The sequence below is a fragment of the Canis lupus genome, chromosome 31 (assembly GCF_003254725.2).
Source record: "Canis lupus dingo isolate Sandy chromosome 31, ASM325472v2, whole genome shotgun sequence".
NCBI classification, from domain to species: Eukaryota; Metazoa; Chordata; class Mammalia; order Carnivora; family Canidae; genus Canis; species Canis lupus.
The window spans coordinates 1,635,543-1,652,965 of record NC_064273.1 but is presented as its reverse complement, the minus strand read 5'-3'; positions in this window follow the sequence as shown (position 1 = coordinate 1,652,965).

Below are 17,423 nucleotides of genomic sequence, written 5' to 3'. Positions count from 1 at the left end.
GATATATAAAAGCCTCCACAATATGTTTGAAAAGATATATTTCACCAATGAAAACAAGTGAGAAATAAGGAGTAGTGTTGGGAATTCTATATACACTTTAAAATTTCCTTGTAATTTCTTAACATCTAGACATGTCATGTATAATGATTCAAAATACCTCTGGGTGTCTGTCTCCCCAAATTCCAGTTTCCAAATTGAGTTTTCTCCACTGAGTAATTTGGAGGTTTTTTTTTTTTCTCATAAAGTAAATCATTTTTTTAAATGGCTTAAAGCTTGTCCAAGAATGATGAGAAAGCTCTTATTCTTCCATCAAGGAAGCTTTGTTTCATTTCTCTTTTCACCTGGGTCACTGGCCTGAGGTCTGTAAAAATGACTTTTTTTTCTTTTGTATTTGATGTAGTTGAAAAAAAAATCTGTCATAAATCTAGGATCAGAAAACAGAGTACATGTGTGTGTGTCTATAAACGTGCATACAGATATATCAAATAACACTGTATACATATATGCACATTGTTTTATTCATATTTAATTAATTGTAGTAGAAATGGATTAGAATTTTGCTTGCATGTTTTTAACATAGTTGCTCCTAAGTTGAATATTTACAGTGAAACTACTGAATTTAGGTGATTTATTTTCTAGATGCTTTCTACCTGGTGGGGGAAATTTTAGTACAGTTTCCCTTACAATTGTCTTTCCTAACAAGTGAAATTTTCAAAGATAATTTTGAGGTATTAAATAATATCATGACATTATTATTTCTGCTTTTATTTTGTCTGACTTTTAAGTATTTGCTTCCCAGATCTTTCACATGCAACAGTGGATTTAAGGATACTTTTTATTCTATAATTACCATGAAATCACTATTCTCTTGGGGAAAAGTCACAAGGAGGTCTATTTTGTTATTGCAGAGCAAAGCCTTCTAAAATCAGGCTTAAAGTGAAGCAATGTCAATGACATCCTACTAGGATGACAATTCCAACCTCACTAGGAATTCTGTTTCTGTTTCTAAATCTCAACACCTAGAACATATCTGTGCACATAGGAAACTAATGATAAACACTCATACACTTGAATAAAACTTTAGAACAAAAAGCTGTATTCTCTAGAGGGAAAAATGAAACAAAAATAATTTTGTTCAAATTTTCAAATTTCCTCATTCCCCTCTTCAGCACCCTGATTGTGTGGAGGTGTGTGAGTGTGAGTGTGTGAGTTACTGAGTGTTTTCCATTTCTACCTGCTAGTGAAAGCAAGATGACATTTGCTATGATTTCACATCTTCTTTCATAAGTTTCAGTATTTTTACCTCTTACACTAGACTCTTCTTCATCTCTGTGGGTTCTACCTACGTTGATCTCTCTTCTGGGCTATCAAAATAGTTTATTAACTACTCTTTCTGCCATTGCAAACTTACTTTGTGTGTTAAAATTTCTTTCTAAAATAAAGATAATTAATTACATAAATTTTCTCATTGAAATTTTTTTTGGTTCTCCAATGACCATAGTGTTATGTCCAAAATAGAAATTATATTGAAACCTCTCTTTCCAGATTGTCTGCCTGTCTTTTTCAACCCAGGCTCCAATGATGATAACTAACTAAAATTTCTGTATGAGATACACACGTTTGTTTGTTTTTTCTTTTCTTTCTTTTTTTTTAACTTGACTACATGGAGGTACACTAGATACCCTTTACATTTGTTTTTGCCTTCATTTTTATTTTTTTTATATTTTTTAAATTAAATTCAATTTTCCAACATATAGTATAACACCCAGTGCTCATCCCATCAAATGCCCTCCTCAGTGCCCATCACCCAGTTACCCCAAGCCCCTGCCCACTTCCCCTACCACTGCTCCCTGTTTGTTTCCCAGAGTTAGGAGTCTCTCATGTTCTGTCCCCCTCTCTAATTTTTCCCACTCAGTTTCCCTCCTTTTCCCTATAATCACTTTCACTATTTCTTATATTCCCCATATGAGTGAATCCATATGATGTTTGTCCTTCTCTGACTTATTTCACTCAGCATAATACCCTCCAGTTCCATCCATGTTGAAGCAGATGGTGGGTATTTGTTGTTTCTAATGGCTGAGTAATATTCTATTGTATACATAAACCACATCTTCTTTATCCATTCATCTGTCAATGGACACTGAGGCTCCTTCCAGTTTGGCTATTGTGGACATTGCTGCTATGAATATCGGGGTGCAGGTGTCTCGGCTTTTCACAGAATCTGTATCTTTGGGGTAAATCCCCAGCAGTGCAATTGCTGGGTCATAGGGTAGCTCTATTTTTACCTTCTTGAGGAACCTCCACACAGTTTTCCAGAGTGGCTATACCAGTTCACATTCCCACCAATAGTGCAAGAGGGTTCCCCTTTCTCCACATCCTCTCCAACATTTGTTGTTTCCTGTCTAGTTAATTTTCACCATTCTCACTGGTGTGACATGAGAAAATGCTCCATATCGTTTGCCATCAGGGAAATACAAATCAAAACTAGATACCCTTTAAAATCTCAGCTCTAGTGCCACCTCATCTGTGGCCATCATGCCTTCTTATACTGCCCAATACTTTTATATACTCTTTGACAGCACATTTCACAATGTCCTGTACTATTCATTTACACATGTCTCTATACACCAGGCTGTGTGAAGGGTCCATTGGACAACCTTGTGATCTATTACTCTAGTCTCATAATTTACAGGAGTTATATATTTGTAGAATCAATGAAAATATAAATGTATTTTATAAGATATCAAACAAAATATACACAAGGAAATTATGTCTTTGTATATTACTTATAATACATCTAATCTATTCATATAAAATATAAGCATTTTTTATGAAACCATCATGAATGATTTATAGTGGTGACAGTTTGCTAATTTGCTTAAATCCAAGCATAAAGAGAAGACTAGCAAAAGTTGCCTGCTTCTTGGTTGATGAGGCAAAGTTGCACTATTCTAGACCCTTTGCTTTCAAAATATTACATACTGACAATTGCTTTAACTTACAAAACTAATATTTCCAACACATCCTCTAAGACAATTTTTAAGACCAGAGGTATTACTGTCTTGGAAGCCATAGGGGAGAAAAATCTATGATTTTAATTTTCTACTTCAAGTAATAGGCAAAAAAAAATGTTCATAGGGTTTATTGTGGGTGAAGTGGGGAAACAAGGCAAACAAGTAAAGAAGCAGAGATATTTATTGTGAGATATTTGTTTTGAGTTTGTCATTTTAAAAAAATGCTGACAAATACAAGTACACAGAGCAAGCGCACATGCATACACATCCCGCAGAGAAAGAAGAGTTAATATACCTGAATGTAAGTTTCAGCCAAATGGATTTGGGAGTAGATTGAATATTCAGCTTTATTTTCTTTTTATTTAAAGATAGTAAATGGATGATTAGTTACTATTACTTTTGCCCCTTCTCAACACAGACTCATCATTCTGATGCTACAGTGGTTCATGAGTTGCTAGCCAACACAGATTAAAAGGGACCATATGCAGGGCATGGCCTGAAAAGTGTGAGGCAAAATCATTACCTTTTAACAGCTGTGATTAAGACCTTCTGCACATATACTGTGAGAGGGGTTAACTGCAGGCATTCATTTGTTATAGTAGTCATTCCTTGGAAAACTCAGGATGTTGTAGCCATCTTAATATTCTTCCCCTAGGGTCAGAAGCAGTCTGTGTGGCTGAGACGGACAAAGAAGGTTTAGGAAGAACCAAAGACTAATAAATTTGTCTTTAAAGAAATTGTTGACAACTTTTCACACATTACCATCTCATAGACTATGTTCGTTTTAAATGAACTGCTTGACATTTTACCAAATGACAGTTTTCCTAAAGACTTATTTCAGTTTAGATAGAAATTTACTTTTCTGTCTGTCACCACAGTGATATTTATTTATGGAAAGTAGATGAAGTTTCTCAATTTCAATGAGTAAATTCTCAGTGGTAAACCTTGTCCTGTGTGTTTAAAGTCCTTGAAAGTTTTCTTTGGAGTTAGTTGTTAACTTATTTGATAAATTATATCAATTTCATGTAATTATACTTCAGAGGTTATTAAAAAAAATTGTATTATTTCTTTCATTAAGTAGAGACCAGCTTTCATATAAGCATACATAATGGCATTCTAAATATATGCTCATGTTGATAACTACATCTGATGTTCTACCTTTTAATTGCGATATATATATCCATATAAGTAATCCATATCTATTACTTGTACATCCATATAAGTAATCAATTGCTATATGATCAGTAGGTCAGGACTCTGAGCATAAAACAGGCAGTCTGAGGGAAGAGGTAAGTAGAGCAGTTGGTTGTTAAACTTTTGCTACCATACCACTGAATGTGTCCTACTGAGGAGAAACACTCTAAATTGTAGTCTATTATACTTTGTTACATGTTATTTTAAACATACCACTTCAAAACACACACACTCACACAAATTCTTAAGTATCATTGATAACCACTGTTTTGAAGGGTCAAAGCCAATAGCTACCAATAAGAATTGCCTGAGCACCAGGCAATGTTCTGGGCCTCAAAGACATGCATTTTGTATTTGTTCACATTTTGTATTTGATAGTTTAGTGAGCAACTCCAATTTACTTCAAGATTCTAATAAATTCACTGGGTAAATATTTGGGAAAGGATGAGCTCTCTAAACTCAGAAAAGTAAGTGAAAATCAACCTATCCAAATCCCAAAAATGATGCTTGAACCCAATGTCTATCTTTCAAGAAGTATTAGGTAGGATTTTGACTGATTCTGTACCTTGTTTGATGGCCATCAGTCAGGTTTTCTATTTGTTAATAATAAAGTGCTTTAAAGGCACCTGGATGGCTCAGTCAGTTAAGCATTCGATTCTTGACCTCAGCTCAGGTATTGATCTCAGGGTCATGAGTTCAAGCCCCACACTGAGCTCCATCCACACTGGGTATGGATCCTACTTAAAAATAAATAATAATAATAATAATAATGAGAATAATAAAATGTTTTACAGTTACCCATACAATATAGAAACATTTTTGTTAACATGTTTTAAAATTGACTTTCATAGAAAGATCTCCAGGTAAATCTAGAAAATCTGTACTTCACATACAACAAAATGGCATCACTTAGACTTCAGCAGAGAATAATTGAAGTCTTTAACAACAACTACATTCTTCAAGCAAGATGAATAATTCAAGACGTAAGAATAATGCTCAACTGATTCTGCTCCAATTCTTTTGTATTTTATAAAAGTGTTTTTAGTATTTTGTTTAGTGCTTAAAAGTCATATTATTATTTTAGAACAAATTAGAATTGAAAATAAGATCAACAATTTCCCATAACATCTATACACCTCTCTTCTTATAATTTTAATAAAATATTTTATCACATTTAATAAATTTGTTTTATTTTTAAATGGTGACAGAATAGCTTTGAACAAAAGATTAAAGGATTAGGATCATTGGTTTCAAGCAATATTGCTCTGCATTACCAGGTACCTGAGAGCACTTGAGCTTGGGCACATAAGCCCTCTAACTATCTATATCTATTTAAAATAAAGTACAGAATGGCATCTCAATAAAATTGAGGTGAATTGAATTAATTAATGAGAAACAGCAAATGCATTTGACAGTCTGATCCTATTGTTTTTTTTTTTTTTGAACTTGAAATAAAGGGATGCATAGCCCTAGAGTTTCATTGGTACAATCATAATCTAAAGCATGGGGGGAAAGTTAATATTTCTGTAACAGACAAAGATTATTAATATGTTCTTCCTTGTTTTATCTTGAGGGGAAAAGAAAAATAATGTTCAAGATATTCCTACTATATGTCCAAAATGGAAAGAAGTGGACAGGGGGGTTGGAAGAAGAGAAAACATTTAATTCATTCAAGCTCTCCTTGTGAGGTTGAAAAGAAAATTGATTGTAGTTTATTAGTGCTTTCCAATAAATACTCAAGAGTTCAGCTAACTGAAAACTATTGATAATAGTAGAATCAATGGTGCAGTAGGATACCCTAATGGGTATTGTTGAAACTTTTAATTCTTATTATATAGTTTATTCTTTCAAAGGTTATTTGATGGAATCATTGTTGATGAGTATCTTTGAAGCCCTGCTATTTAAAGAATTGGTTTATTGAACGACTTTGAGGGCAAAAATCAGTTTATAGATGTCTGCATTGTGATTCATGCAAAAATATAAGCATAGGAGGAAAAAGCACATAACCTACATAATGTTTAAATTCCTTCCACTCCTTTCCAATCGATGGAATACATCTAAGCTCCAATGACCATGTTTCATTAGAAGTGATTGTAATTAAGAATTTCAATAGGCTAACTTGTGATTGAATCACTCAATGAGCTGTTTATGTGTCATATAAGATTCAATCCAAACTGTTTAAGCTGTACCTTTGTTTGCATTTTCACTGCCAGTTATTTAAAATGAATTAGAAACAAGAATTATCTTTTATAATTTACATATGCACACCCCTAACCTCATCTTTCTGCTTTGAAACAACTAGTTTTAGCAAAGGAATCTGTGGAGAGGGAAAAACTGCTTCTGTATCAGAGCAGGCAAGAGGATAAATTACAGAAGCAGCCAAACTTAATTAAGTTTGAAAAATCTTTTAAGAAGACTCAAAGATATGCATACTTTTTCTTACATTGTGCTTTTATTTAAAAGTAAATATACATACACATATATGTGTACATATGTTTCCAATTAAATATTAGAAATATAAGCATTTTAACAATTTCTTAAGGATTTAAATGACCACAGCAGTTTAACCCAGTAAATTTGTATATTCTTACTATATCCTTCCTTCAATTCAAAGACAATCTGAGGATATCAGGTGTAACTACAAAGGTATCTTTTGGAGAAAACTGTGAAAGTTTGCAATTTTGTTAAGACTATCATTCTCAGATTACTTTACCATTCAGAAAATGAAGCCCATTCAATCTGTCCTTAGATGATGCCAGGAATCCCCTCTTACAGGAGAAGTGAAAGTAATAGTAGAAAGAAATCCAGGCAGGGAATCTGAAGATAAGGGTTTTCATGTTAGCTGCACTGGTTATTACCTGTTCATCTCTGGGCCACTCACCCAGAGATGCACCCAGAAAAGCATCTGTAAACTTGGAATCACAAAGTTCTTAAGAGAATCAAATAAAATCATATGTGAAAATGCCTTGAAAACCTTTGAATTTGTGTTAAATGGTAGAAGTTTGTTGTTAGTAATATTAGTAATAATTTATAGGGAAAAGCAAAAATCTTCACATTTCTGAAATGTGACTATTGTCCTGGTGATTAAAACAATGTGACTGAGGTTGGGAGATCATCCTTCTCTTGGCCGGCCTCATTTTCCTTTCTGCAAACATAAGGTTAGTGCAGATGCCAGCATATTGTGAATAAAATATGCCTGGTTTAAACTGAGCAATTTATATGATTTAAATTGAGAAGAACACAAAATAAAGATCTTATTTCTAAAAAGCATTTGGATAATATATCCAATAATTAAAATAAAGATGTCTAAAGTGCTAAAATAAGATTAACATTTAACAAGAAAGATATTTGAGGATCCCTGGGTGGCTCAGCGGTTTAGCGCCTGCCTTCGGCCCAGGGCGTGATCCTGGAGTCCTGGGATTGAGTCCCGCATCGGGCTTTCTGCGTGGAGCCTGCTTCTCCTTCTGCCTGTGTCTCTGCCTCTATCTCTCTGTGTCTCTCATGAATGAATAAATAAAATCCTAAAAAAAAAAAACAAGAAAGATATTTATTATCACAGGTATTTATTGAGTCCTGGCCACATGCAAGACACTAGGGTGATCACTTATGTGCATTCTTTCATTTAATCTGCATCACATCCTATTGATGTTTATAATATTATATATTACCTCAATTAATATTTGTTTTAACTCTATAAATGTGATAGTATCATTACATCGATATAATCATTATGAACCTATGACTTAAAGAGTCTAAGTAATTCTCCCAAGGGTATAAGGCAAAAGTTCATTTTGAGTATAACTATTCATGATGCAAAAACCTGAAATCACCTCTAGCACATAGTCCATGAACTTTTGTCCAAAAAAAAAGTAGCTGGATTTAAGTGAAGATAAAACTGGGACAAACCTAGGTGAATTTCAAAAATTCACCTTATTTTCTGTGACCTCCATGTGGCAGGTGGCAGGTGACTTTTATCATCTAAGAAAGTATTTGGTAGATTCCTTTCCAACCTTCTGGGATGCTAGTTTTCAAGAGTAGTAATAAAATATAGGAGTAATATTAACTATGTTGAAACATGTTTTTTAAAAATGATCTAGTATAATCAAGACACTGTGGTATTGGCAAAAGAATAAAGAAATAGATCGATGAAACAGAATAGAGCCCCGAAATAAACTCATGTAAATATAATCAACTGATCTTTGACAAAGAAGCAGAGGTAGTACAATGGAGCAAAGAAAATCTCTTCAACAAATGGCACCACAACAATTGGACCTCTGCATGCCAAAAAACAACAAACAAAAAACAAAAAAAACAAAAAACAAAAACAATCAATCCAGATACAGATCTTATACCCTTCACAAAAATTAACTCAAATGTATTACAGACCTAATTTTAAAATGGAAAACTATACAACTTCTAGATGTTAACATAGGAAAACACTTAGATGACTGTGGCTTATGGTGATGACTTTTTTAGATGAAACACTAAAGGCACAATCCATAAAGAAAAAATTTATAATCTAGAAATTGAATTAAAATTAAAAACTTAGGATCCCTGGGTGGCGCAGCGGTTTAGCGCCTGCCTTTGGCCCAGGACGCGATCCTGGAGACCCGGGATCGAATCCCACATCGGGCTCCCGGTGCATGGAGACTGCTTCTCCCTCTGCCTGTGTCTCTGCCTCTCTCTCTCTCTGTGACTATCATAAATAAATTTAAAAAAAATAAAAACTTATGCTCTGTGAAAGATACTGTCAAGTGAATGAGAGGACTGAGTCACAGACTAGGAGAAAATATTTGCAAAAAATACTGGCAATAAAAGACTGTTATCCAAAATATAAAAAGAACTTTTGGAACTCAGCAATAATAAAACAAACAATCCAACTCAAAGATAGCATAAAAGCTTTAATAGGCACCTCACAAAAGTAGACATACAGATGGCAAATAAGCATATGGAAGAATGCTCCACATCATCTGTCATCAGGGAAATGTTCATTAAAGCACCACTACACACCTATTATTATGCTCCAAATCTGGAACACCAACACCACCAAATGCTGAAGAGGATGTGGAGCAACATCAAGTCCCACACATTGTTGATGAGAATGTAAAAAAACACAGTCACTTTGGAAGACAGTTTGGTGGTTTATCAGAAAATTAAATATACTCTTCCATACAATCCAATGATTGTGCTCCTTGGTATTTACTGAAAAGAGTTGATGTTCTTTGTCCATACAAAAGCCCACCCATGTATGTTTTAACAGCTTCATTCATATTTGCCAAAACTTGGAAGCAATCAGGAGACCTATTAGTAGGTGAATGGATAAATAAACTGTGGGACTTCCAGGTAACGGAACATTATTCAGAAATAAAGAGAAATGAGATATCAAGTCATGAAAACACATCAAGGAAACTAAAATGCATACTACTAAGTGAAAGAAGCCAATCTTAAAATTTGTAAACCATATGATTCCAACTATATGACATTCTGGAGAAGGCAAAACTTGGAGACAAAAATATTAAAAGTTGCCAGGAATTAGGGGTGGAGAGAGATGAATAGGCAGAGCACAGAAGATTTTTAGGGCAGTGAAAATACTCTGTATGACATGGTAGTGATTGATACATATCATTATACACTTGCCTATACCCATAAAATGTGCAACTCAGGAATGAACACTAAGGTAATCTATGGACTCTGGGTGATGATCATGGGTCAGCGTAGATTCATTCATTGTAATGAATGTATCACTCTTGTGGGGAAAGTTGATAATGGGAGAGGCTTTTGATGTGTGGGAGGAGAGAGTGTATGGAAAATCTTCTAATCTTCCCTTCAATGTTGCTGTAAACTTTAAAATGCTCTGAAAATGAATTCTTAGTTTTTTAAATGCCTTAGTAAAAATATTGTGTGACACGTATGTCATGAGAAAGAAAATCTACAAATATGACTGGTCAGCTCTCTGGAGGCGTTTTCATGCTAATTTTATTAGACACAAAGTCTCAACAATGTTTACATCCATGCAAGAAAGTTCTTGAAATAATATAAAAGTGGAGTCCCAACATTTCTGCTATGTCTCAGATAAGATTCCAGTTTTCTGTAATTAATCTAATTTGAATCTTCTAGGCCTTCATTCCACATGCACACATAAAACAAGACAGAATTTGCTGCCAAATCTTTGTTTTTTTAATTTGATCAGCAATGAGTCTATCCTGAGAGGCTATATTTAATATACTGTCTATATCTTAGTGTTTGGTTTTTACCTGGCATCCATGGAATTCTAAAAATTGATTTAGAGATTCTACACTGGAGTAACATTAAGTAGAAGTAAAATAATCTAGTCTAGATAGCAAATAACCCTATGAGCTCTTCTAGGCCAGCTCTGAAAATCTGAAAAACAGGTAATTTGCTGTAGCCACACATTATTTGCTCTGTACCATCAAGCTTCAAAGTTTACCTTATCAATGGAGAATATGGCCACTGAAAGTGGTTGGCTGGTGCAATGGTTTTAACCAACAATTAATTCAAGGGAAATGTTACCCAAATGTGTGAGTGTATGTATATTATATATCATATATCATATATCATATATTACATATTATACACTCAAGTTTGATATGCTCTCTAAGAACACTAAGAGAGGAGTACCTGGGTGGCTTAGTCAGTTAAGCGTCTGCCTTCCGCTCAGGTCATGATCCAGGGTCCTGGGATAGAGCCCCAAGTCAGGCTCCATGCACAGCAAGGAATCTGCTTCTCCTTCCCTCTGCTTGTGCTCTATCTCTCTCATAAATAAATAAATAAATAAATAAATAAATAAATAAATAAATAAATAAAATCTTTTTTTTTTTTTAAGCAGATTTTTATGATATCTTCCAGTCTAAATGCTTTGAGTCCATCTGGGTGATTTGTGAACAACCTATGTTTTAAAATTTGTTTTTTTAAAGATTTTATTTATTTTAGTGAAAAAGAGTGAGCACATACGGGGAGGAACAGAGGGAGAGAGACACATAGATTCTGCACTGAGCACAGAGCCCAATGCGGAGCTCAGTCCCAGGACCTTGAGATCATTACCTGAGCCAGAATCAAGAGTCGAACACCTAAGTCATTGAGCCACCCAGGTGCTCCAATATTTCTTTTTTTTTTTTTGAGCATTAAAATTAAATCTAATTTAAATCATTATAGTTTAGTATATTTTAAAAAGTAAATACCAATATACAGAGTAAAGTATCTGGGCTGCTGTCTTTGTTGTTGTTTGTTTTGGTTTTATATTCACTGAACAGAAACCTTAAGTACTTTGTCAATCATATTTTGAAAAGACTTTTCAGAATAGAAATTATCTAACTGTAACAATCACCGTGAAATAAAAATTTGTTACTGGACATTGACCATTACATTCAATATGACACTGTTCTGTTAATCTAATCTAAACATATTTAGCTTTCTAAACAATGTCCCTAAAGCAATCAAGAGGACAAGAAGTCACATTGTTGTCCTAAGTAGAAAAAAAAAGCAAAGAATAAAACCCAGAAATACCTAGCTAGTTATGGAAATATAAAATCATTGTTATGACTTATGTTATATCTGACTCACTGATCCAGATGTCAAAGGAATGCATGAGTTAATAAAACAGAGTGTGTTTTCTTCTACTTTCGGGGTCCCAAATTGTCATTTCTGATTCCTTATATGTTTTGTTGCTAATTAATAGTTCTCAAACCATTCTATAACAAATTTCTTCATTCATTTGCACAGATAGTTCGATAAATAACTGAGTTAAGGTAACAGGTTCTGAATCTTTATCAGCTGTTTAACTCGGCCTGAAGTTTTGTAAAGAATAATAACGGAAGAGAGCAAATAAATTAACTCAACCTGCAAATTTAAAATGTATAAAAAAGACTTTCTTAATAAGCCCACAGAATACATCCCAATTAGCATCAGCAGAATAAAAGAAGCATCACAATCTATACCTTGAAGCAGAATGACCAATGAAGGCAACAGCAGTGTTATAGCTATGGCCAATTTGTTGTAAAACAATCCCACTCTCCAGTGATACATCAGTGGTATAGACAATGATTCTTAAGCTTTCCAGAGCATCAGAGTCATTTGGAGGGCTTATTAAAACATAGGTCACCAGGCACTCCCCTAGAGTTTCTGATTCAGTAGGCCTGGGAAAGGGCACAATATTTGCCTTTTTAGCAAGTTCTTCAATGATGCTGATGCTGCTGGTACAAAAATCACACTTTGATTATAAATCATTTGAGTTGTGCAGTCATGGCTTTGAAAAGATCTTAAAACTATTTCATCCATTTCTGTAATTCAAATTTTAATCATCCCCAGTGGTGAATTCATTGTTACATATAAGCAACTACCATGTGTTGGACGTCAAGCTAGATGCAAATGATACACTGGTTAATAATCCCCTTTAAGAGGTCCATGGTCTTGAGTGGGAAAAGCAGATGCAGAGGATACATAGAGCATCCTCTATATAGTGTTTTCTTTTTTTTTTTTAAGATTTTATTTATTCATGAGAGACAGAGAGAGAGAGAGAGAAGTAGAGACAGGCAGAGGGAGAAGCAGGATCCCCACAGGGAACCCGATGTGGGACTTAATCCCCAAACTGGGATCACACCCTGGGCCAAAGGCAGATGCTCAACTGCTGAGCCACCCAGGTGTCCCACTATACAGTATTTTCAAAGAAGGATGCACAGAGGATTTAGACACTAAAGATCTACTAAAAACTATGTAATAGCAGAGCAACATGGTCAAGACTGAGTTCTTATATTTATCACTTTGCTATGGTAGGAAGCAGGGAAGTGAGTCAGAAAATGATTGCAAAAATCCAAGTCAGAAACAATGATGGTGTGTGAAACCTTTCAATTTTTCCACATTGCTTTTTGCATAAAATAACAGTTTCAAAATGGTGAAAAATCATTCTGAATGACTGGTACCGACTTACCCACACAATCTTATCTCCTTGATTTTGCTACTCTCATCCACACTTGATCACAATACAATATTTAAATTTAGTTCTGTGGAATCTTTTTCAGTCCCTCAAACTCACACTAAACTTTTACACTATCTCTTTTTATACCAGAACAACACTTTGCCATCCTCCTCACCTAATAATCACTAATCACTAGTTAATCACCAATATTTTTTTTTACAGTGCAGCTGTCTTGTCTGCATGGACCCATTCCTTACTCTATCCTGCCTGTCTCTCTGGTTTGGGCAAGAGATCTTTGCTCATTTTTTCCATATATTTCACTATAGAAGCTGCCTCTTTAGGGCAGAGGCTAGGATCTTTTATCAGTAGTCTTCAGAAATCCCAGCTCATAATAAATACACAGTAAATATATGCAGTTTTAGTGAAGGAATAAGAGCCTATGAATGGGATGAACAGAGTTATGGGCAGACATATAAGAGAAAACACTGTAGAGGCACCTGGGTGGCTTAGTGGTTGAGCATCTGCCTTCTGCTCAAGGCATGACCCTGAGGTCCCGGGATCAAGCCCTCATCCAGCTCCCCATGAGGAGCCTGCTTCTCCCTCTGTCTGTGTCTCTGCCTCTCTCTCTGTGTTTCTCATGAATAAATAAATAAAATACTTTTAAAAAGAGAGAAAAAACACTGTCGATTGCGATGTCAGTGTAGCCAAGAGTTGGAAGGAATGATCAACAGTTCCAGAAAAAATATGGACTTAAAAACATCTAGTAGTTTTATCTATGAATGTTGTTGACCTTGTAGACAGTAATAGTAAAGCAGGGTAACAAAGACAAACCCAATACTAGGAACTGGAGATTCCTACATATTTTTATGTAATATTTGGTTAATTCAATATTTACAACAATTGTACAAGATAAAACCATTAGTATAGTTTTACAGATGGAGTAAGTGAAGCAGAAAACTATTAACTGGCCAAAGTTCACAAAGCTAGAAAATGGCAGGGGCATCTGGGTGACTTAGTCCGTTAAGCCTCCAACTCTTGGTTGCAGCTCAGGTCCGGATCTCAGGGTTGTGGGATGAGCCCCTCATTGGGCTCCATGCTCGACATGGAGTCAATTTGTCTCTTTCCCTCTGCTCTCCGTCCACCACTCTCCACTCTCTCTCTCTCTCTCAGATAGATAGATGATAAATGATGATGATGATGATGATGATAGATAGATAGATAGATAGATAGATAGATAAAATCTTTTAAAAAAAAAAGCTAGACAATATCAGAGTGGAACATGGAACATCTGGCTCTAAGAAACAAGCTTCAATCTAATTTGTGTGATCCCCCTCACCAAGCACAGACACACGTACACACACACGCACAATAGTAAGTAAAAGAATAAATGAAAGAAACACTAGCACCCGCACTGAGCCTGCTCTGCATGTCTTGTGGTATCTAAAGGTTCCTATCTTCTGTTTCCTTCTCCTTTGCAAGTGCATTGATTTGAACTTATCCTATTGAATATCATTATAGTTTTGAAACACATCTCCATTTTACCGAATTTAATTTTGGTTATAACATTTGTTGTTCGTCAAAACATGTATTGCATTCTACCCGTCCACAACACAACATCAACCAAAATGTAACAGGTATGCTTTTCTTCATCCAAACCACTATGGATTATACTAAACAATGAGGATAACCTCAAAGATGTTTGACTGACTCGTTTGATGACTACATCCCTGCTTGTTTATAAACGAGGGAGGTTGTTGCAGTTTGGAATCGTTCAGCATGTGTATTAAGAGAAATGTAGTTCAAGTTATTAAGTCATTTTTATCTCAGATTTGGAATTAAATCAAGAGTGATATACATTGAATAACTTTCGCAATGTTAGCAGAGTTCTAGAGTTCTACCTTGCATGGGTTTTATTAAATAGAGCCTCACTTTTTAGAAATAAGATGTCTATTGTGAGTATTAGAATCAAAAGGATGTTCTTTCCTTTTTTTCTTCTCCTTTTATATAGCAAATAAAATAATGTAAAAAAAAAAAAAAAAAAAAACAACAACAACAACAACAAAAAAAACCCTAAACTCACAAAACTTTTCAAGATCCAACTGTTGAAATGACTTTAGACAATCCTATTACCCATGGGTGGGGAAGGGGGGTTCAGGAAGAAGTAGGGGGAGGGGAATGTGAAGACAAGCATGAAGTCCTTTCTGTTCTGTGATCTTTCCACTAGATGTCCAGGGATAATAGAAAAGGGATATTGTGTTTAAAAATAATCTTGATAAGTGATTTTTTTTAATTGGTAGGTGGGGATAGTTGAGAATAAAATGAAGAATCACTTGTAAAAAGCTACAGACTCTTGGTGGAGACTGAGACAAATATACTCAGTGACCAGAATTCAACAGATACCAATAATATTAAGATTCTGAAAGAAGAGATGCAGCCCATGGAGCTCTAGAAGATGAAAGGTATACTCTAATCCGTTTATGAAAGCAGACTTTCTACGGAGAGGAGCTTTTAGTCCTGGGAGCATGAAATTTACAAAGAAAGGGTGTTATCCTCCCATACACACATTCTTCTGCACCAATTTCCTGCACTGTACCCTGAAGATAGAGAAGATCTCTGAGGTTCTAGTGAGAAGACAGGTAATATCTGACGTGATACAAAGAGGAAAGTGATATAGTGAAGTAACAACTTTGCTTGACATCGGAAAAATTTTTTTTCAACATTCGATTCCATCATGCCCACCATTTAATAAATCCTTGAGACTTTGCCTAAAACAGTATGCTGGTAAGAGAGAATTGCTAAAAATAGTATACCCCAGTACCTGTCTTCAACAATCCCTTGCAAACTTAATTTCACACTGCTCTCAATATGAACTGTGTTCACTAGTAAGAGTTTACTTACCACCCTTCAAATAAAAGTTGGCACAACTTCATTTGCACAATTCTTATATTTAATATATACTCCTTTCAAATCATCTTTGCTCTTCCAACTATTCCGATATCACAAGACTTAATTTTTTCTTTCTCTAAAACTCCTGCCACTCACAGTCAGAACCAGTCATTGGGCAAGTAGAAGGAAGGAGTTGTGTAATCAGCTGCCTTTCCATGTAGGTATCCCACATTCCATTCAGAAATCCTTAACCCCAACTTTACTAGTTGGTTAGTAACTTATAAATAAGGAGCAATGAAATATTATTGTTTTAATTTGATTTTAAGAAATGCTTCCTTTGCTAGATTTCTTTGTCTTCCTGACTGAATGCTTGTGTTCCCCAAAATTCATTCATCGAAATCAAATCCCCAATGTGATGATATTTGGTGGCAGGGCATTTGAAAGATTAGTAAATCATGAGGCTGAAGCCCTCACAAATAAGATTAGTGGGGGAACCTGGGTGGTTCAGCAGTTGACTGTCTGCCCTAGGCTTAGGTCATGATCCCGGAGTCCTGGGATCGAGTCCTGCATCAGGCTCCCAGCAGCTGCTTCTCACTCTGCCTGGGTCTCTGCCTCTCTCTGTGTCTCTTATGAATAAATAAATTTAAAAAATATTTTTAAAAAAATGAAATTAATGCCCTTATTAAAAAGACCTCAGAGAGCTTCCTTGCCCATTTGTCATTGTAAGACATTCTGTGAACTAGGAAATGGGTCCTCAGCAGACACTCAATCTGCATCATCTTGGTCTTGGACTTCCCAGTCTCCAGAACTATGAGAAATATATTTCTCTTTTTTATAAGCCACCCAGTCTATGTTATTCTGTTACAGCAGCCCAAATGGACTAAGACAATATATAAAGAATGATTTAAATTTTATGTATTTATTTATTTTAAACAGTGTCTCTAAAAATCGACATTGGTATAGTCCAGTGACTTTATTCTGATTTTATTACATATGCATGTACTTATTTACATATGCTTATGTGTGTGTGCATTTAGTTCTATGCAAATTTATCACATGTGTAGATTTATGTAACCACCCCTGGAGTCAGGAGATAGAACTATTCCATTACCACAAGGATCCTTTTTGATAGCCACATCCTTCTCTCCTTCCACCTCTCAGTCTTTAATTCTTGGTAGACACTAATCTACTTAGTATCTCTATAATCTTGTCAGTTCAAGAATTTTATAAAAATGGAATCACACATTTTGTGACCACTTAAGATTGGCTTTTGTCACTCGGTATAATGCTGTTGAATTTGATCCGATTATTGTATGCATTGATAGTATATTCACACACTACCAAAAATTCACTCAGAATTGATCACAGAGTTAAATATCAAACTATAACTTTTAGGT